This window comes from Carassius auratus, chromosome 18, assembly GCF_003368295.1.
Source record: "Carassius auratus strain Wakin chromosome 18, ASM336829v1, whole genome shotgun sequence".
In the NCBI taxonomy this organism is placed as follows: domain Eukaryota; kingdom Metazoa; phylum Chordata; class Actinopteri; order Cypriniformes; family Cyprinidae; genus Carassius; species Carassius auratus.
Window position 1 is genome coordinate 16,171,216 of NC_039260.1, and position 23,457 is coordinate 16,194,672.

Here is a 23,457-nt window from a genome sequence, read left to right on the forward strand (position 1 = left end):
CAGGTCCTTACTGGCCCGAAGGGGCGAGTACCCGGGGGACACGGGCTCTACACAGAGATTATAAAATCTCGCAAATGTGTTAGGTGTCGCCCAGCCCGCAGCTCTACAGATGTCTGTTAGCAAGGCGCCATGCACCAACACCCAGTAGGAAGCTACACTCCTAGTTGAGTGAGCTCTCACCCCTAGGGGGCATGGCAGGTCTTGAGCCTGATAAGTCAGGGCAATAGCATCCACTATCCAGTGGGATAACCTCTGCTTGGAAACAGCCTTTCCCTTCTGCTGGCTTCCATAACAGACAAAGAGCTTGTGCAGCTGCCAGAGCAGCTTGGCCTGATAGACTTGAAGTGAGGCCATGGTATGCAGGGCAGAAGCAGCCTGGCCCGCAGCTCTGTAAGCCTTGGCCACAGGCAGGGATGAGAACTTACAGGCTTTGGAGGGCAGCTTGGGACCACCACGCCAAGCGGAGGCACTCTGTGGACACAGTTGCATCACAACAGAACGCTCCACCGGGGGATCCCAGCATGCCCCTTGGCCACACCGCCATCGAGGGCAGTGAAGGTGGAGGAAGTACCAGAACGGTTTCGGGCAGTTAAAGGTGCCTTTCATGAACTGGTTACTTCCTGGTGAACTTCCAGGAAGAAAGGAACCAGAGAGGGGGTGCTGGCGATCCGCATGAGCAGCCCCCAGGAATCAATCATCCAGCCTCGAGAGCTCTGGACAGGGCAGAGGATTCCACTCAATCCCGACGCTCTCCGCTGCCCGGGAAAGCACGGCCGTCAGCTCAGGAACAGACTCGGACAACGCTGGCATGCCAGAGGGAGGCAACGCAGCCAAATCCTCATCTCCCGAGGACTCAAGCCCACCTTGTGATGCAGCAATCGACATACGGTCCTCTTCGCGATCCCCGAATGAGATGTCAGGAGCCTGAGTGGGCCCAGCAAACTCGACCGACTGCGGTGTATGGGAGGGGGGTGTGGCCCGAGGAGGTTGGCTCGTCGGGGAAGCCCACACAGTAACCCTTAGATCACCCTGGCCATTAGCCGAAGTACCTCTCTTACGAGAAGAGCTAGAACTGGGTGTGGCAGAGGGGACTCTATACCTTTTAAGGTAATCGAGTCTCAATCTCAACGCCGAGATGATCATGTCCCTGCAATGAGAACATGAGCCACCAAGGCCCACAGTCTCAGCGTGCTGGAAGCCCAGACATGTGACACACCGATCGTGGCCAACACGAGGAGCGATGTATCGACTGCACCCAGAAACACACGAGTGAAATGACATCAAAGACGCAAATCGGCCCGTATCTCTTTTGTGAAAGAAATTTGCTCTTTCAGAGGTGTTGAAGCACTCAGGGGAACGTGGGAGCTGTCGCAGGAAAACCAGATGAACCGCTGAATCAGGCCGTCACACCAACACCAGTGACTCTTGCTTGTAGAACTCCAGTGAAAGCAGCAAGCGATGTGCTCGGCTCCGAAGCGAAAGCTTGAATGCGAGTTGCTCGCGTTGCTCCTTATATACACGCTCTGTGGGGCGGAGCTCGCGATGCAAATCCTGCAGACCAAGGTACTTTGTGTACCATTGGCTCGTTTTGTACAACTCAAAGGTGATTGGGCTCTCGGGCGAGATCCCATTTGTAACTTCGAACGTGACTGACTGAAAGGGAACTTGTTATTACAATCACTTCCTGTGTCTGTTTGCCTCTTTAAGAAGAATCAGTTGCATGAACCCTCAAAGACCGAGACAGCCGCCCATGGCTAAAAACAACTGTTGTTATTTAATGTTTGATAACTTTTGAACTGCTTATCCAGTCTGAATGCTTTAAAAAGTGATGTAAAGCCGAGATTCTCCACATTTCGGAGATATTATATTTCTCTCATTTGGATAAGTCTGTCATGCTTGCATGAATGCAAACACAAAATAACACATTTTCTTGAGAAAACTCTCTGCAAAAGCACAAAAAAAAAAAAAAAAAAAAACTCACGACAGAGACCTCTGACATAAAACTAAACAAAACCAAGGATGAAACAGTGTTACATATCTGATAAAGCACTGGGATTAATGTCCTCGGTCTCTTGGCGATGTCCCGGTAAAATCGATTCTGACGTAGAATACAGTCAGCGGATCTATCAATTATGTTATGTCTATTATGTTTAAATAATTATGTAAATATAAAGTTGATAAAAAGGTAGTTTGCAGTATTTTTTTCTGTTGCACTCTGAATATTTCTCACTTGTGTGTAGTTTGTGAATAATTTGCTCTGATTTTGCACTGAATTGTTGAAGACTATATGTGCAGTTGTTTTTACTATATGCTGCATACTGTAGTTTGTGTTCATTGTTCATATTCAGATTGAAAATATATTTCTCACAAGAAGAAAAAAAACTTATTTTGTTTGCTTTTGTTATAAAATAACACTCTTTCCATTTTCTTTACTCATTAAAATGTTTTTGGACACACCTCTATTGTTAGTTAACCAAATAGGACTGTTTTTCACGTAAAATTGTTGCTAACAGTATTTTAATAAATGCCTATAACTTGCTTGGCGAATGGTATATCTAAAGAAATTTTTATTTGGAAGTGTAAAACACCCAGACACAACTTTCTAAAGAAAAATATCCAAACTTTAGGAGTTTCTGTTTGAGTACACAGTAAAAAAAAACATCGAACTGTTGCTTGCATTTTTCTTAAAATTTAGTAATTTCATTCATTCTTTTAGAAAACTGAAGTAAAATTGAGGCTTTAAATTAGTTAAACTTAAACTGTAAGTCCTCCTGTTTATAATGATATATGGCACTTCATGCTGACTGCTGACTGTTTTTCTTTTCCCATCTCCTCTCTCTCACTCCAGTTTTTCACAATTACATCACACAACAGCAGTAAGAATATTTCATCAAGCACGGTGAGTAATGGCATCTCCTGCTATTGTTATTTTCACCTCTTGTCACATGCACAGTTTATCTATCTCTGTCGCAGATGAGGGATTCACATGTGATAAATGCAGGGAAATAGGCTGACAGAGAAGATTTCAGAATTAGAGACACACATCCAAACTTTAATTGAGGACAGTAAGAATTTTAGGGCTCTAGATATGGCTTTGGATGTGTCTAGCTCAGGGATTCCTGTACATTGTTCGGTTCCGGCAACAAAGCCCCTTCAGCAGGGCAACTGGGTGACAGTGAGGCAGGGTAGGCTTGGGTCAAAACACCGCTCTTCTGTTCCGATCAAAACATTAAACAGGTTCTCCCCACTCAGTGATGCACTCACTGAGAAACCTGATGAAAGTGCTCTAGTTATTGGTGATTCTATTGTATGGAACGTGAATATAGAGACACCAGCCACCATAGTCAAATGTTTACCGGGAGCCAGAGCGCCTGACATCTTGTACGTCACTTCCGGTTTGTTGTTGGCGGCTGTACTGCATTTGAGCTCCGTCACTATATTGTTTTCATTGACTATTTTTAACTTAAAAATCAATTTAATACATCATAGTTTCCGTTTATATAACGTGTGAATATATCCTCTATTGTATTCTACAACAAAAACAATCAGAGCGCCTCGCAATCACTAGTTTTATTTTGATCTCCCGGGTCCGCTATTAGCTTTTAGCCCATTAGCATCAGCAAGCGTGGTTGCTGCTAACTGTGCTTACATTGCTAATACTCTATTCACACACATTACCACTGCTGTACTCACTGTTACTTGCTTTAATGGCGGATGAATTTCTCCACTCTGTGCAGCTCGAGCTCGAGGCCGTGGGGAAGCAGATTCGCGACCTGGAGGTAAAGCAGGCCCAGCTGAGAGAGCGGAGAGACGCGCTGGAATCATCCCGGGCTGACGCTCACAAGTCCGGGGTAAGTATACAGCGTGCTGTTAACAGTCCCACCACGTCTACTCCGTGTGTTTCTCTGCACAGGCCCGGTGCACCCAGGAAGCGATCTTCCCAGATGTCCTTCCCTGCGACGCCGGGACACCACGGACCCTGGGTGCATCCACAGCGGAGGACGCGAGCCAGGTCCCGGGCGACGACTTCTCCCCCTCCTGCCTTCGAGATCTACATCCGGAACCGATTCGCTCCCCTCCGCGAGACAGGACGCGACGCTGTGATCATCAGAGACTCCATCGTCCGACACGTAAGTGCTACGTTAGCCGAAGGTAAAGTGCACACTCATTGTTTGCCTGGTGCTCGTGTTCTCGATGTTTCTGCGCAGATACCCGCGATCCTGAAGGCCGACGAGAGCCCCAGAGCGGTCGTGCTTCACGCCAGGGTTAACGACACCACGCTGTGGCAGACGGAGACGCTGAAGAGGGACTTCAGCAGCCTGATCGAGACGGTTCGCAGCACGACGCCCGCGGCGACGATCGTCGTGTCAGGACCACTGCCCACGTATCGACGAGGACACAAAAGGTTCAGTAGACTTTTTGCTTTAAATTAATGGTTGTTGTCATGGTGTAAAGAACAGAAACTGCTATTTGTTAATAACTGGAATCTTTTCTGGGAGCGTCCTAGGCTGTTTCGCGCTAATGGATTACACCCCAGCAAAATTGGAGCGGAGCTGCTTTCTGACAACATCTCCAGGACACTTCGCTCCATGTGACTAGTAAGTCAATTCTCAAATAACCATTATGATGAGTTTTGTTCCACCCGCTTAAATGATAAAAGTACTTGCACCGTAAAAACTATTAAGACTGTGTCTGTTCCCTGAATAGTGAGGTCAAAATATAAATATAATGTAGGATCTAGAAAAAATCTTATCGCAATTAAACCAGAAAAATGTAAAGTAAATGAACAAAAACAATTTTTAAAGTTTGGGCTCATAAATATTAGATCACTCACACCAAAAGCAGTTATTGTAAATGAAATTATCACAGATAATAGTTTTGATGTACTCTGCTTGACTGAAACCTGGCTAAAACCAAATGATTATTTTGGTCTAAATGAGTCTACTCCCCCAAACTACTGTTATAAGCACGAACCCCGTCAAACTGGTCATGGCGGAGGTGATGCAACAATATATAGTGATATTCTCAATGTTACCCAGAAAACAGGATACAGGTTTAACTCTTTTGAAATACTTCTGCTAAATGTTACACTGTCAGACATGCAAAAGAAATCTAATGTATCTCTTGCTCTGGCTACTGTGTATAGACCACCAGGGCCGTATACAGAATTCCTAAAATAATTTGCAGATTTCCTCTCAGACCTTCTAGTTACAGTTGATAAGGCGCTAATTATGGGAGATTTTAATATTCACGTTGATAATACAAATGATGCATTAGGACTTGCGTTTATTGACCTAATAAACTCCTTTGGAGTCAAGCAAAATGTCACCGGCCCACTCATCGTTTTAATCATACACTAGATTTAATTATATCGCATGGAATTGATCTTACTGCTATAGATATTGTACCCCTAAGTGATGATTTTACAGACCATTTCCTTGTATCGTGCATGCTGCATATAACTGATATTAACTATATGTCTCAGCGATACCGTCTGGGCAGAACTATTGTTCCAGCCACCAAAGAAAGATTTGCAAATAACCTGCCTGATCTTTCTCAACTGCTTTTTGTACCCAAAAATACACATGAATTAGAAGAAATTACTGACAACATGGGCACTATTTTCTCTAATACATTAGAAGCTGTTGCCACGATCAAATTGAAAAAGGTTAGAGAAAAACGTACTGTACCATGGTATAACAGTAATACTCACTATCTCAAGAAAGAAACTCGCAGTCTTGAACGCAAATGGAGAAAAACTAACTTAGAAGTTTTTAGAATTGCATGGAAAAACAGCATGTCCAGCTATAGGCAGGCTCTAAAAACTGCTAGGGCAGAGCATATACACAAACTCATTGAAAATAACCAAAACAATCCAAGGTTTTTATTTAGCACAGTGGCTAAGTTAACAAATTACCAGACGCCACCTGATTCAAATATTCCACCAACGTTAAATAGTAATGACTTTATGATTTTCTTCACTGATAAAATAGATAACATTAGAAATACAATAGCGAATGTAGATTCTACAGCGTCTAACACTTCAGTTTCATCCATCACACCCAAAGATAAACTGCAGTGCTTTACAAATATAGGACAGGAAGAGCTAAATAAACTTATCACTGTATCTAAACCAACAACATGTTTATTAGATCCTATACCCACTAAATTACTGAAAAAGCTGTTACCTGTAGCCGAAGAACCGCTTCTCAATATCATTAACTCGTTGTTATCTTTAGGTCACGTCCCAAAACCATTCAAGCTGGCGGTTATCAAGCCTCTTATTAAGAAACCAAAACTAGATCCTAGTGTACTGGCAAATTATAGGCCTATTTCAAATCTTCCATTTATGTCTAAAATTTTAGAAAAAGTTGTGTCTGCTCAATTGAGCACCTTCCTGCATAAAAATGATCTGTATGAAGAATTTCAGTCAGGTTTTAGGCCCCACCATAGCACAGAAACTGCACTTGTTGAAATTACAAATGACCTGCTCCTTGCGTCAGATCAAGGCTGCATCTCATTTCTAGTCTTACTTGATCTTAGTGCTGCGTTCGACACCATAGATCATGACATACTCATAGATCGATTACAAAACTATACAGGTATTCAAGGGCAGGCTCTAAGATGGTTTAGATCCTACCTGTCCGATCGCTACCATTTTGTTTACTTAAATGGGGTGTCATCTCATTTATCATCAGTAAAATATGGAGTGCTACAAGGATCCGTCCTAGGTCCCCTTCTATTTTCAATATACATGTTGCCCCTTGGTAATATTATTAGAAAATACGGAATTAGCTTCCACTGTTATGCTGATGATACTCAGCTATATATCTCAACAAGACCAGATGAAACTTCCCAATTATCTAAGCTAACAGAGTGTGTTAAAAATATAAAAGATTGGATGGCAAATAATTTTCTCCAATTAAACTCGGATAAGACAGAGATATTAATTATTGGACCAAAAAACACCACAGAATCTTGTAGATTACAATCTGCAACTAGACGGATGTACTGTTACTTCCTCTACATTCAGAAATCTGGGTGTTATATTAGACAGCAATTTGTCTTTTGAAAATCATATTTCCAATGTTACAAAAACTGCATTCTTCCATCTTAGAAACATTGCCAAGCTACGAAACATGTTATCTGTTTCTGATGCAGAAAAGCTAGTTCATGCATTTATGACCTCTAGACTGGACTATTGTAATGCACTTCTAGGTGGTTGTCCTGCTTCGTCAATAAACAAGCTACAGGTAGTCCAAAATGCAGCAGCTAGAGTCCTTACGAGGTCAAGAAAATATGATCATATTACCCCAATTTTACAGTCTCTGCACTGGCTACCTATTAAGTTCCGTATCAGTTACAAATTATCATTACTTACCTATAGGGCCCTAAATGGTTTAGCTCCTGCGTACCTAACTAGCCTTCTACCACGCTACAACCCATCACGCACCCTAAGGTCACAAAACGCTGGACTTTTGGTAGTTCCTAGGATAGCAAAGTCCACTAAAGGAGGTAGAGCTTTCTCACATTTGGCTCCCAAACTCTGGAATAGCCTTCCTGATAATGTCCGGGGTTCAGACACACTCTCTCTGTTTAAATCTAGATTAAAAACACACCTCTTTCGCCAAGCATACAAATAATGTATCTTTTAAATTGTGAGTGTAGTTGCATCTGATCAAATGTGCATTTTTATTCATTAGCTTGGGTTAAACTAATTTTACTTTGTTGGATCAGCAGCTTTGCTAATGATTGATGATGATGATGCTCTATTTTGTTTCTATGTTTTGCCACAGGATTTACATCCCGTGGTAACTAGGAGTTACACAAGCTCCAGTCTGGATCCAGAACACCTGAGAAGACATGATGCTGACCCTCAGAGGACCCCAGATGATGCTAACCTTAAATCAATAAACAGAACTAACAATTATTGCTAAATGTGTGACTGCATCATATAATAACTATTAATTACTAATATTGATAGTTCATCGTCTAGCTGACTACGTCTTGTATAATTATTATTATATTTTTTTTTTCTAAAATCCTGTCAAACGTGCACAAACTACTAGCTACTACTAAATATTGTAGAAACATAATTGTCTGTAAAGTTGCTTTGTAACGATTTGTATTGTAAAAAGCGCTATACAAATAAACTTGAATTTAATTGAATCTTGGCAAATTCAAAAGTGCTGGCTAATGTTAAACGTAAATACAGTAAGATTGTTATTCATGCCGGCGCTAATGATGTTCGACTTTGCCAGTCGGAGATCACTAAAAATAACATTAAAGAGGTGCGTGAACTTGCAAGCACGATGTCAGACACTGTAATATGCTCTGGTCCCCTCCCTGCTTACTGTGGTGACGAGATTCATAGCAGATTTTCATCACTCAATGGCTGGATGTCTAAGTGGTGCCCACAGAATAACATAGGTTTCATAGACAATTGGACGAGCTTTTGGGGCAGACCTGATCTGTTGAAAAGAGATCGTCTTCATGCCTCCTGGGGTGGCGCCGCTATTCTCTCTAGAAATGTGGCACATAGTCTTAGTGTTTATACTTGACTAACTGGGGCCCAGGTCAGGAAGCAGACAGACTGGCTAAACCGATCGTCTGCTAGCTGCCTCATGTCACAGAGGTCAGTTAATTCTCAGCACATACTCTTTCACCTAGATATCACACTATAGAGACTGTGTCTGTTCCCCGAACTAGAAAATACAAAAAAACGTTCAAACCAAGTTAAGATTAACAATTTAATTGAGGTTCAACAAATAAAAAACATATGTTATATGGATAAACAAATGATAAAGCTTGGCTTATTGAATATCAGATCCCTTTCTACGAAAACACTTTTTGTAAATAATATGATCACTGATCATAATATAGATGTGCACTGTTTGATAGAAACCTGGCTAAAACCTGATGATTACATTATTTTAAATGAGTCCATCCCCCCAAAAGATTACTGTTATAAACATTAGCCGCATCTAAAAGGCAAAGGGGCAGATGTTGCTTCAATTTATAACGTTTTCAGGATTTCTCAGAGGGCAGGCTTCGAGTATAACTCATTTGAAGTAATAGTGCTTCATATAACATCATCCAGAGAAACAAATGTTGATGATAAATCCCATGTTATGTTTGTACTGGCCACTGTATACAGGCCACCAGGCCACCATACAGATATTATTAAAGAGTTTGGTGATTTTACATCCGAGTTAGTTCTGGCTGCAGATAAAGTTTTAATAGTTGGTGATTTTAATTTCCATGTTGATAATGAAAAAGATGCATTGGAATTAGCATTTATAGACATTCTGAACTCTATTGGGGTTAGACAACACGTTTCAGGACCTACTCATTGTCGAAATCGTACTCTAGATTTAATACTGTCACATGGAATTGATGTTGATAGTGTTGAAATTATGCAGCCATGTGATGATATCTCAGATCATTATTTAGTTTTGAGCAAACTTCATATAGACAAAATTGTAAATCACTTCTACCACAAAAGACTGCTTTTTAAGTTATCTTCCTGATGTATCCAAATTCCATAACATATCCAAAAACCTCAGAACAACTTGATGTTGTAACAGAAACTATGGACTCTCTCTTTTCTAGCACTTTAAATACAGTTGCTCCTTTACGCTTAAGGAAGGTTAAGGAAAACAGTTTGACACCATGGTATAATGAGCATACTCGCACTCTAAAGAGAGCAGCCCAAAAAATGGAGTGCAGCTGGAGGAAAACAAAACTAGAGGCATTTCGTATTGCTTGGCGGGAAAGTAACTTATCCTACAGAAAAGCATTAAAAACTGCTAGATCTGATTACTTTTCTTCTGTTTTAGAAGAAAACAAACATAACCCCAGGTATTTATTCAATACAGTGGCTAAATTAACGAAAAATAAAGCCTCAACAAGTGCTGACATTTCCCAACATCACAGCATTAATGACTTTATGAACTACTTTACTTCCAAAATCGATACATTACAGATCAAATTTTAACCATTCAGCCATCAGCTACAATATCACATCAGACAGTGCACTATAGACTCCCTGAGGAACAGTTCCACTCATTCTCTACCATAGGAGAGAAAGAATTGTATAAACTTGTTAAATCATCTAAACCAACAACATGTATGTTAGACCCTATACCATCTAAGCTCCTAAAAGAAGTGCTTCCAGAAGTAATACATCCTCCTCTGACTATTATTAATTCCTCATTGTCATTAGGATATGTCCCCAAAACCTTCATACTGGGTGTTATTAAGCCTCTCATCAAAAAAACACAACTTGACCCCAAATAACTAGTTAATTATAGACCAATCTCGAATCTCCCTTTTCTGTCAAGATACTAGAAAAGGTGGTATCCTCACAATTGTATTCTTTCTTAGAGAAAAATGATATATGTGAGGATTTCCAGTCAGGATTTAGACCGTATCATATTACTGAGACTGCTCTCCTTAGAGTTACAAATGACCTGCTCTTATCATCTGATCTTGGTTGTATCTCTCTATTTGAACACCTTGACTTGAACACTTTGCTGGCATTAATGGAAGTGCATTAGCATGGTTTAAATCTTACTTATATGACCGCCATCAGTTCGTAGCAGTGAATGAAGATGTATCATATCGATCACAAGTGTAGTATGGAGTACCTCAAGGCTCAGTACTAGGGCTGCTATTCTTCACACTTTATAGGTTACCCTTGGGAGATATCATAAGGAAACATGGTGTTAGCTTTCACTGGTATGCTGATGATACTCAGCTCTATAATTCTTCGCGGCCCGGTGAAACACACCAATTTGAAAAACTAATGGAATGCATAGTCGATATAAAAAACTGGATGACGAGTAATTTCTTACTGCTAAATTCTGAACAGAGAGTGTTAATTATAGGACCTAAAAACTCTGCATGTAATAACCTAGAACACTGTCTAAGACGTGATGGCTGCTCTGTCAATTCTTCATCATCAGTTAGGAACCTAGGCGTGCTATTTGATCGCAATCTTTTCTTAGAAAGCCATGTTTCTAGCATTTGTAAAACTGCATTTTTCCATCTCAAAAATATATCTTAATTATGGCCTATTCTGTCAATGTCAAATGCAGAAATGTTAATCCATGCATTTATGACCTCAAGGTTAGATTATAGTAATGCTTTATTGGGTGGTTGTTCTGCACGCTTAGTAAACAAACTACAGCTAGTCCAAAATGCAGCAGCAAGAGTTCTTACTAGAACCAGGAAGTATGACAATATTGGCCCGGTCCCGTCAACACTCCCCTGGCTCCCTATCAAACATCGCATAGATTATAAAATATTGCTTATTACTTATAAAGCCCTGACTGGTTTAGCACCTCAGTATTTGAATGAGCTCCTTTTACATTATAATCCTCTACGTCCGCTACGTTCTCAAAACTCAGGCTATTTCATAATACCTAGAATATCAAAATCAACTGCTGGAGGCAGATCCTTTTCCTATTTGGCGCCTAAACTCTGGAATAACCTACCTAACATTGTCCGGGAGGCAGTCACACTCTTGCAGTTTAAATCTAGATTAAAGACCCATCTCTTTAACCTGCCATACACATAACACAATAATATGCTTTTAATATCCAAATCCGTTAAATAATTTTTAGGCTGCATTAATTAGGTAAACCGGAACCGGAAACACTTCACATAACACCCTATGTGCTACATCATTAGAAGAATGGCATCTACGCCAATATTTGTCTGTTTCTCTATTGTTCCGAGGTCACCGTGGCCACCAGATCCAGTCTGTATCCAGATCAGAGGGTCACTGCAGTCACCCGGATCCAGTACGTATCCAGACATGATGGTGGATCAGCACCTAGAAAGGACCTCTACATCCCTGAAAGACAGCGGAGACCAGGACAACTAGAGCCCCAGATACAGATCCCCTGTAAAGACCATGTCTCAGAGGACCACCAGGACAACACCACAGGAAACAGATGATTCTTCTGCACAATCTGACTTTGCTGCAGCCTGGAATTGAACTACTGGTTTCGTCTGGTCAGAGGAGAACTGGCCCCCCAACTGAGCCTAGTTTCTCCCAAGGTTTTTTTTTCTCCATTCTGTCACCGATGGAGTTTCGGTTCCTTGCCGCTGTCGCCTCTGGCTTGCTTAGTTGGGGTCACTTCATCTACAGCGATATCATTGACTTGATTGCAAATAAATGCAGAGACACTATTTAAACTGAACAGAGATGACATAACTGAATTCAATGATGAACTGCCTTTAACTATCATTTTGCATTATTGACACACTGTTTTCCAAATGAATGTTGTTCAGTGCTTTGACACAATGTATTTTGTTTAAAGCACTATATAAATAAATAAAGGTGAAACAGCATAAAAACTTTAACAGTATGGAATAAAATGCCAACTGATGAAGAGGTAATAATTACAGTCAAGGTTTGGAGGTGTCTCATCTTCCTCCCGCACCCAATCCTGGAATGTGTCTTTCAGTGCCCGCTCCTAGAATGTGCCCTCCAGTGGCCGCTCCTCCAAAATGCCCGCCCTCACGCCCACTTCTGCTTCCTCGACTGCTGTCATCTGGCTGCCCTTCTTCTCGCCCTCAGCCCACCATCTATACTGTGCGAGCCACGTGGGAGAGCCACCCTATAGTCCAAGCCCATAGTACCAGCAGCTCCTTCTCAGCTCCTAGCTCCACCCTGGCCCCCCGGATCCTCAGCATCCCCCTGGCTCATTGGCTCTCCGCCTCGGGCTTCTCCTCCCCCTGCTCCATGGCCATTCCTCCTCCATGGCTCATTCCACCGTTGGGTCCACTTTGGGCCTTTTTTATGCCTGTGGCCTGGGTCTTGCTATGCTCTTCCTACTCCATGCTCCTCCGTCACCACCTCTCTGGCTCCTTCCTACATCGTCTCCTCTCTGCCTCCTTCCCCCATTGTCTCCTCCCTCCATCATCTCTGTCTGCCTCTGTCTTCTTTTGCTGCCTACGGTGTGAGATCGCACCTTCCGGGAGGGGCCCGAAATGTCAGGATTGGACTTGCTGTCGTGTGTCAGTTCCTGTTTTTCCTTATTTGGTCTGTTTCCCGTCCTTGTTTAGTTTGATTATAATTTATTCCCTACACCTGTCTGTTCCTAATTTTTCTGCCTTTATAAGCCCATGTCCTATCTGTTCAGTTTTGTCTGGTCTACCAGTAACGTGTGTGTACCTTCCTCTTGTTTTCCATGGTGGATTTACCCTGGTGTAAAGACTTTTCCGATTATTATAGTGTGATATCTGTAGGCTGCTGATTTTTGCACATGCAATTCAGCTCCAACAAAATGCTATGTAAAAAGACACAGAATAAATGTTTGACATTAAATGTTTTACCTCACTATATATATTTAATTTTTCATATTGAAAAAAAAACACAACTATATGAATCGATAGGCAGAATTGTAATTGGAATCGACAGAAACTCAACACTAGCAGTCACTGTGGGTACTGCATTACCCATGAATCTGAACCACATGCGGTTGTTTCAGTTCCATGGCCTGGTAGACCAGAAGAAGGGCCATAGCAGGGCAGTATCGGCCAGGTACCAATCGTCCAGCCTTGAATGTTCAGGCGACAGCAGAGCTTTCCACTGCAGCTTGACACTCTATGCCCCCTGGGAAAAGTATAGCAATAAGCTCTGTGTCTGACATGGGCAACCCCACCTTCCCATGGCAACACAGCCAATTCTTCCTCCCTGGAGCCTAGCTCGTCCCCGATGCAGTGATCAACATCCTGTCATCCACTGAAGCACTGGAGCAGTTTATGATTGTATTTTGTGAATGTCGTCTCTGATGAAAACACATCCAGGGCAGCAGCAAGAAAAAAAAAAAAAAAAACACTGCAAAACTTTCCCTGGTGGCACTTCTTCATGCCAGTTAAATAGCACAAAAAAAAAAAAAAAAAAAAAAACACCTCTCCTGGCAATTAGTTAACACGTTCTTTCATTCTGAAAGCACTGGCAAGGTACATTTTAGTTATTATTGACATAGATACAAGAGGGTGTTTTTATATATATAATGAAAGAAAAATAAAGCAATAATCATTGCCATTAGATAAATCAAATTGGAGGACTTGGTCAGAATGTCAAATGGAAAGTGAATAGTTTTGTCATCCATAGTCTCACAGAGCTATAATTTTGACTATCTGCATACAATCAGCTTGTTTCTCTTTGCACTTTGTATTTATTTAATTATTTTTATTCTGACCAAAAACCACTCACTAAGACAGGAACGGAGTCACCTCGTTAACCATATGTAGATTAAAATTTATCATTATAATAGTAATTATTATTATTATTATTATTATTATTATTATTATTATTATTATTATTATTATTATTATTATTATTAGTGTTGTTGTTGTTGTTGTTATTAAAAAAGTATTGTGGGATAATCATTTTATTATTATTATTATTATTATTATTATTATTATTATTATTATTATTTTTTATTTTTTTTTAATTTAATTTAATTTAATTTCATTTTATTTCATTTCATTTAATAGTTGGAATTTCATCCAAAAATTGTTTTGCATCCTATGGCATACATCAACTCGCATTCAGTGCACACTATACTCCACCACAGTGATACAATTACCTCCCAATAAACACCAACAATAATAACAACATATAAATACATAATGAGCTACAATACAAATCAGAAGTGAGCACTTCCACATTTCTGGAAACCACAATCATTGATTGATGGATGGATGGATGGATGGATATACCTGAAATCAGACACAACCAGCAAACCATCAAAAAAAAAAAAAAAAAAAGATTTATATATATATATATATATATATATATATATATATATATATATATATATATATATATATATATATATATATATATATATATATATATAAGATAAAAATATAAATATAAGATGTTATAAGATGTCTTCATGTTGACAACACACACTCCCTTATGACAGTGTATATGGAGTAATGGATAAAAACAACTGTGAGATTGAAAAGAAAACACACACACACACACACACACACACACACACACACACACAAATAAAAAAATAACCTCACCAATTTCTGACATTTAAATTAAACATGTAATCACCCAAATTCCTTTTAATGAAGACCTGATGATTTAAAGAAGTGATTTCTGCTCCCTTAATTAAAAAAAAAAAAAAAAAATATATATATATATATATATATATATATATATGATTCTATAAATAGAATCAACAAAATAATGTATTAGAACACTTAAAAGTAATAGGGGCGGTATTTTGTGAAATAAACCTCTGAAAACTACACACTGGATTAAAAAACTCATTATGTTATTTTAAAATTCTGAATAGCACCTCTTTATCTGGAGTCTTAAAACACAGTAGTTAGTCCTTCCACTGAAAATCCCTGTCAGCACTTTCACACTCTTACTATTTAATATTGATGATTCTCACAGGATCAAATAAGATAAGTCCAGATATGTTAATCCTTTTTTTTTTTTTTTTTTTTTTTGCTTGCCAAAGAAGTTTATTTACTCTGGGGTGTCAACATGTTCTTCAGCACACATGCAAATCATCTTCCATTTTACCATCTGAGCCCTGGTTGTGTGGAATTCAAGGACTCAGTATGTTAAAGTATCTGCACAGTACTTTCATGAAACTTCATAGTAATGGATAAATATTTAATGTCTAACTGTTGTAAGGAGTTTAAAAATATAAACGCAAATACACAATAAATATTCAGCCAGATATGGTTGAATGTTAATTTCAATAACATAGATAAATAAGAGGGAGGGAGAGAGAGAGAGAGAGGGAGAGAGAGAGAGAGAGAGAGAGAGAGAGAGAGAGAGAGAGAGAGAGAATGGACAAAATAGTGTGTGTGTGTGTGTGTGTGTGTGTGTGTGTGTGTGTGTGTGTGTGTGTGTGTGTGTGTGTGTGTGTCTGTGTGTGTGTGTGTTCATTCATGCAAAACACCACATTAAACTGCACAAAAATATGTAGTAAAGGACAATCTCAGGTTTCTTGCTTTGTTAATATGTAATAGTTGTTCATCCATTGATGGGACATACACCCACAATAAGAACATGCTGCTTTTTCTCTCACATATGAATAACCATTACTGGTTGATCCTTTACACTCATTAAACCTATTCTGCCATTTAGTCGTTAAAAGGTATGTCAAAAACATCCCTTTACTGTAGAAGACACTTTTAAATCCAGAATTAAATCCTGATTCAATATTACACACACACACACACACACACACACACACACACACATTATATATATTTTAGGACTGGTAATTTAACACGTTAATTAGATAAATTAATTACATTGAAAAATAATGCATTAAAACACATTTAACACATTTACACATTTAACACACTTGCCCTCCTACCACAGACCTATATTGGTCATCTGACATTTCATACAGTTGTTTGATAACAAATTTGAGGCATGGCACCATCTCACTGCTTGATGGAGCTTAGAGAATGTAGTTAGAATGTCCCTAAAATTCAAGATATGGGGCAAAAAAGCCGCTGTTTGAGTTTTTTGCATAAATAAGAAGTCAAAATTGTGTTATTTTAGACAAAATGTTGTCGGTTTTGCTCAATTTTGCCAATGAAAATATGACAACACAGAACTGTTCGTCTCTGAGACAATACACAGCCAGCATTTCATTTCTTAATGCATGTTCAGAACTAATTGGACGAACCATGTGGCATGTTAAACCATGTGCCAAAGGTGCATTGCATTAGTAGTGGCACTGCACAGACCCATTTAGTGCATGACATCAAAGTGCCACGAGAGCGATTCAAAAGCTTAAGGAGCCGTCTCCTATCTATAGTTTTCACACACATCGATCGGTCTGATGGTGATGATCCGCTTCAAGTCGAACGAGTCTAAATAGGCAATGTAGTATTCATAAAGAACCATTTCCTTTTCTCCTGAATGAATCAGCCATTTGAATAAATCAAATGACTGAATAAATGACTTGACGATTTAATCACTAAAGGGTTAGTTCACCCAAAAATTAACCTGTAACCTGTAAGACCACCGTTCATTTTTGGAACAAAGTTTAAGATATTTTAGATTTTAGCTTTCTGACCCTCCATTGAAAATGTATGTACGGTATACTGTCCATGTCCAGAAAAGGTAATAGAAACATCATCAAAGTAGTCCATGTGACATCAGAGGGTGAGTTAGAATTTGTTGAAGCATTGAAAATACATTTTGGTCCAAAAATTACGACTTTCTTCAGCATTGACTTCTCTTCCGGGTCTGTTGTGAGTGTGTTCACAACACTGCAGTGACGCTGCTGACGTACGACGCTACGGACGTGCTATCGTTGTTATTGGCCGCACCAGAAAACATATCAGCAGCATCATACATAAGCAGTGTCGTGAACGCACTCACAACAGACCCAGAAATTTTGGGCCCGTCCACACGGAGACACGTATCACTGTATACGTATACATTTTTTATCGTATTGGCGTTGGCCGTTCAGGCTGTGTCTGTTGTTGTTAGGCAAATGTGCAAAGCGATCGCTGTCCACCTGGGTCCAAAGTACATCAAGTTGCCTTTTACGGAGTCCGAGGCAGAGGATCTGGTTTTGCGTTTCCATCGTGCTCATGGCATGCCACAGTGTTTGGGAGCGGTCGATGTCACACACATAAAAAATCAAGCAGCCGTCTGCCAACTCGGTGGACTACATCAACAGGAAAGGCTAACATTCTCTCAATGTACAGGCGGTCTGTGATTATAAGTACAGATTTATGGATGTTGTGATAAAGTGGCCCGGGACTACACGATGCACAGGTTTTTGCTAATTCAAAGCTCAACCTGTAATTTAAGGCTGGCCAGATCCCTCCTCTGAAAAAACAGATTGTGGACAACGAGGAGGACGTACCAATTTATCTTCTTGGTGATCCAGCCTACCCTCTGCTGCCTAACTTGATGAAGGAATATGCAAACGGTGGCTCCACACCTCAAGAACAGTACTTTGGGCTAAGTTTGTGTAGGGCACGGATGGTCATTGAGTGTGCTTTTGGTCGTCTCAAAGCCAGATTTGCTGCACTGAAAAGGCCTATGGACATCAACTTGCAGGACCTGCCCTTTGTCATTTACGCCTGCCCTTAAGTATTTACCTTTTTGAAAATGTACTAATGATTATTTTGAAAGTGTTGTATTGAATATGTCTAGTGAAAATAAATGACTGCAACAATACGAGAACTTGTTTTTATTGGAAAATAAATATTTAGGTCAAAGAACCATTTGAAAAAACAGGTAATATTGAACAAGTATAAAGTGCAACAGTGCACAAAACACAATAACTATATACAACATGTCAACTACGACTGTTTTGTTACACAAAACAGGTCAAACTGTATAAATTGCAACCGTGCACAGAACTAAAGTGCAGTGCAAACAATATAAAATCAAGAATTATATAGTGCAACAGGGCAGTCACTCTGTGTCATCTTGCAGCAGTGCACGTCTGTACGAAAATTATGTTTGCTGATGTGGGGTGACATGTGGTAACAGGTTGGTTTGCTGGTTCATCAGGCCGTGGTGTGTGCAGGAAGGCTGGTGTAGTAGGGTGTGGTGTTGTGTTCATGAATGATGGTGGGTGCCCTTGGAATTGACCACAGCTGCTGGGGGGGGGTGTAAATTGCCATTGGAATAACAATTCCCTCATAAGGAAAACCCCTCCTGAATGGTGCTGGTGATGTTAGCAATGTTTGTATTTATCTGCAGCATGTTGTTGGAGTTGTGTCTAGAAGAGTCCTCCATCAACTCCATCACCCTCCTCTTTATTTTAAGGTCCTCCCCTGCCAGATCGGTGGGAACCTTCCTCTAAAGCCTGTCTCCTCTATGGCTGTTCAACTTTGCCTTACATATAGCAGAGAAAATTTGCATTATTACTACCCCAAAAAAATTCAGAAAAGCTATGTGAATAATGCACTAAACCAACACACCCACTGAGCAAAATGATGTCCAAAAGACGTCTTTTCAATGTCTTTGTTACAAAAATCGGATGTTGAAATGACGTCCACTGAGGAGCCAGAATGAAAAAGACGTCTTTCTGACATTTTTTTGCTTAGTGGGCACCTACACAAAGAACTTGCATCCATCTTAACTACACTGAAAAAAAAAAATAATTCATTGAATTTACTAAATGTTATGGTAAGTGGTTCCACACAATTGATTTTAGCTACATTTTAACAAATGCATTAAATTGAACTAAAATGAAAGGAATAGTTCACCTCAAAGTAGAAAAATGTGTCATCATTTACTCACCCTCATTTTGTTTCAAACCTGTATGAATTTCTGTCTTCTGCTAAACACAAAGAAAGTTATTTTGAAGAATGTCGGTAACCAGACAGTTGTTGGTGTTGGTACCCAATGACCTCCATAACTGTCTGGTTACCGACATTCTTCAAAATAACTTTCTTTGTGTTCAGCAGAAGAAAGAAATTCATACAGGTTTGAAACAACATGAGGGTGAGTAATTGATACAATTTTCAACTATGAGGTGGACAATTCCTTTAAGTTCAACTCATAAGCTTGGAATCATAAACCTGGAGCAAATTTTACCTGGAGCAAATCTGCTTTACAACCAAAGATGGAAGACAGTCGAGGGATTCAGTGGAGTTTGGAGAATCGGAAGGCAGCTCCACTGTCGATGTCGATGTAGACGACTCTTCCAGGTCACCTGTCTCGATGCCGGTGTCGATGGAGCGCGTAGCAGGTGACCCACCCCAGATCTCCTCGCAAAGCTCATAAAATATGAGTACTACCCGTCCTTGACAACTTCGACGCCCTGTGTCAACCGCATGCCTGTATTTGCTGCGTATATTTTTCAACTTTGCGGTGACTTGGCCTTTTGAGACCATGCTAGCATTGTGAGGGAAATCCTTCTCGGTTAGCTCCCTCGGATACTGTGCCTAAAATGCGTCCGTTATATCACAATATTTAGAGTGACACGACTCCCAGTCAACGTTTTCTTGGTGCTTAGTGGACTTTTAGTCGAGTGTGACTCTAAGTAGTAGTTCGACTTCGTCGTCAGTCCATATGAAAAACTGCACTCTTGCTCTTGCTCTTGAAGTTGTTGCATTCGCCATCTTCGTCTTGTTCTTATTGGTTCGTATACAGCGCGCAAGGTTATGCGCATGCTCAAAGTCTTCTTCTCCGTGTATAGTGTATATCTGTGGCAGAATTACCAGACGGCAAGGAAGTCGACCGGAAGTTGAAGTCGGCTGGGTGCCACCATCTTGTAGCAGAACTTCACTTGCGTTAGCATCCCATTGACCTCCCATTCATTTTGGCGTCACTTTGACAGTGAATAACTTTACATCTGAGGCGTTTAAAGACTCCATTTGTCCATTATTTATTTCTAAAGATACACGACAATGTATAAAGGGCTCCTGTAATAATGAAATCTCCATAGTCATCGGGAAGAAGGAGGCGGGAACTGGTAGACAATCAAAATGAAACTTTAATAATCACAAAACAAACAAAACAGCGCATCAGCCCCTCACGGACGACTGATGCGCGCAAATAAAAAGCAAAACATAAACTAAAAGCCCAAGCCTGGTCCTCTCTCGTCCTTCACTATCGTTGCTCCAGTTTTATATCCTTCCATCTCCTCCGTGGGACTCGAGACCGGCGGTGGGGCGCTGATTTCCCAATCATTCCGCTGGCCTCACTCCTTGTTCCCACGTCCCTCGGCCCCTCCCCACTCGCCACAGCTCCATTACCTTCTTTGTTACATTATGGCCCCGTGGAAACAGTTTTTGTAAAAATAGGCTAACAATTGCATCATAACCACGCGACTCTCTGTCACATTACCGTACAGACAGGAGGAGAAGCTTGCAGGCAATTAACTTAATATGGCGTACTGGCGTTACATTTTAAAATACTATACAAAATAATTAATAAGAATACTTACTCATGCTCACATGCCAAAGAACTCCCCGCTCAAGCTCGCCGTCTCTGCAAGATTAACGATGGCAGTGTGCACGCACAGCTACTAGAAGATTTACATCTGTCAGACAGGTTGCTGACGTTTACTGAATTTTTTTTTAGAACAAGGAAAAAAAACTGATCCGATAGGGAATGCACCGGCTTCGCGTGGACGTGGTCTTAGTTTAGCTAATGATGTGCTTTGGTTAAGTAACATCATTGATGTTATGATGACATATTCATCTCTTAAAAATTTATTACAATAATCTGGTGATAATATGGTGTGGGGAAGGGGGTTGTGCTCATATTCATGTTCTTTCTCTCGTGAGATTCATGAAAAAATGTAAGTAAAATATATATTTAAATCATTATTCATCTTGCTAAGAGAGCCCAATCTATTAGAGTGTAAACTAAACAAGCCAATGGACAATGATTGCATCCACCTGCCGCTGATCACAGTGTGAGCATAAAAGGGCAGCAGGTGCAACACATACCAGGTTTTTGCTGAGGAACCTAGCCAGTAACCTGTCCGCTCAACAGTGGTACAGCAGCTGGTGTCTCCATTCCCTCCTTCAGGAAACGAGGGTTACATGCGTAACCAAGACGTTCCCTTTCAGTTGGTCACTCTCTACATCACGTTGGTGACAGATGAATTGGGAAACCTACCAAAGCACCATTGATGCTGTTCCTTCTAGTGTCCTGTGCGATACACCTGTGCCCCTTTATCGTGTAGGCTGGGGCTCACAAAAAGAAGACCAGTCACTATTGTCATAGCACTACCCACTGGATAACACTGGGTAAACATACCTGTACCACTTGGCACAGGAACGTTGCGGAAGTATGGGCTGAAATATGTGCCACCAAAAAATCAATTTCAATAATTTATATTTGAATTTGAATTGCTAAACTTGAATAATTGTATTGAAAAACTGAATTTGAATAATATAATTTTGAAATTGTGATATCAACTTGACATGAAATCCATAGCAATCGGTAATAATTGAATCTGTTTATGATAAAGCAATTACATTTCTTTGCAAATAAAAGTTCGTACTACTTTCAACCTTTACTACTTCTAGATTATTATGTTACCAGCTACCTCTCTGTTGCTCACATCTCGTATTTGGAATATTATTAGTACCACAATAAATTATATTAATAGTAACTCTGTTATTATGTATGACATAATGTCATCTGATACATAGTATGACAATGATTCTCAGTGATATCAGAAAAGAATAGCTCCAGCTGATGTAATGGGTTGCATTACTAGATGGTGTATGTTAACAATTTATTACATTGCTTTTGCAGAACATTGTCATTCAGGAGTGCTTAGCCAGACTGGGGGAAAGACTGCAGTTTGCCCTCAACAGCAACCCTCCTGATCTTGATTATTTGGAATACATAGAGACCCAAGAGAGGGCCTTCATAAATGCAATGGAGAATGTAGCTCTGCCTAATGATATCTGTGAAGCCCTCCATCAACTGAGCAGTTTTGGTAGACCTGCGGAATAAACCTCCCCCCTCAATATCTGTGGTGAGGAGTATAGGTTCCCATAGACGTTTTAGACTACAGGTCACAGAGGACCACCACCAAAGTCTTCTTCATCTAGGTCTACCTGCCAAATGTGTAGCAGACATTCTTGGAGTCTCAAGAGGAACCATATACAGGAGGATGAATGAGTACAAAATGTCAGCTAGGAGCCTGTATTCCACCATGACTGATGATGTGCTGGATAATGAAGTGAGAGCCAATTAATCTAGACTTGCTCATGCTGTATACCCGATTGTCAAGGGGTGTCTTGAAGCAGAGGGCCACCATGTACAATGGACCAGACTCAAGGCCTCTTTGCATAGAGTTGATACAGAGGGCACCAGATATAAAATGGTGATATTTGGTGGCATCAATGGCCACCAAAGGTAAGTTTCCTACTGTAACAAAGTACATACTCATGAAATATTGCTGGTATAATCCTTCTTTTTTTTTTTTGTAGGGTGTCCATGTTATGACAACCATCCCATAACAATTGTTAGTATTACTCATGTCCACGCTTTAGATCATGTACCTCAATGCTAGGTCCAAAAACACAGCAAGTACTGTGCTTCAGTTTTTTTCTGGATAGACTGAGGAGATGTGGATGGCCTTACAAGAGAGTAATGCTGTTCTCATTGTATCATTTAAGCAATATGAATGATTTTTCAGCCTTTTACGAAACATGAAATGATCAGGATTTATTCAATGCTGCATTTAGTTTTCATGAACCTGTGTGATGTAATGATCCAGTATTTTTAGTAAAGTTTTGTTAATTTAGGTGGATGGATACTAATTTCAAAATATGATATGTTACAGGGCAAGAGGTGACCAGGGTGTTGAAAATGTCAGCATTGCCCAGATGATGTTCACTGTGAGAGGCACAGAACGTGGAAGCTTTAAAAGTGGAAAAAGCGTGCACAACCAGAGGTGAACTATTCCTTTTGCAATGATTATCAAATTACCTCAAGATCCAAGT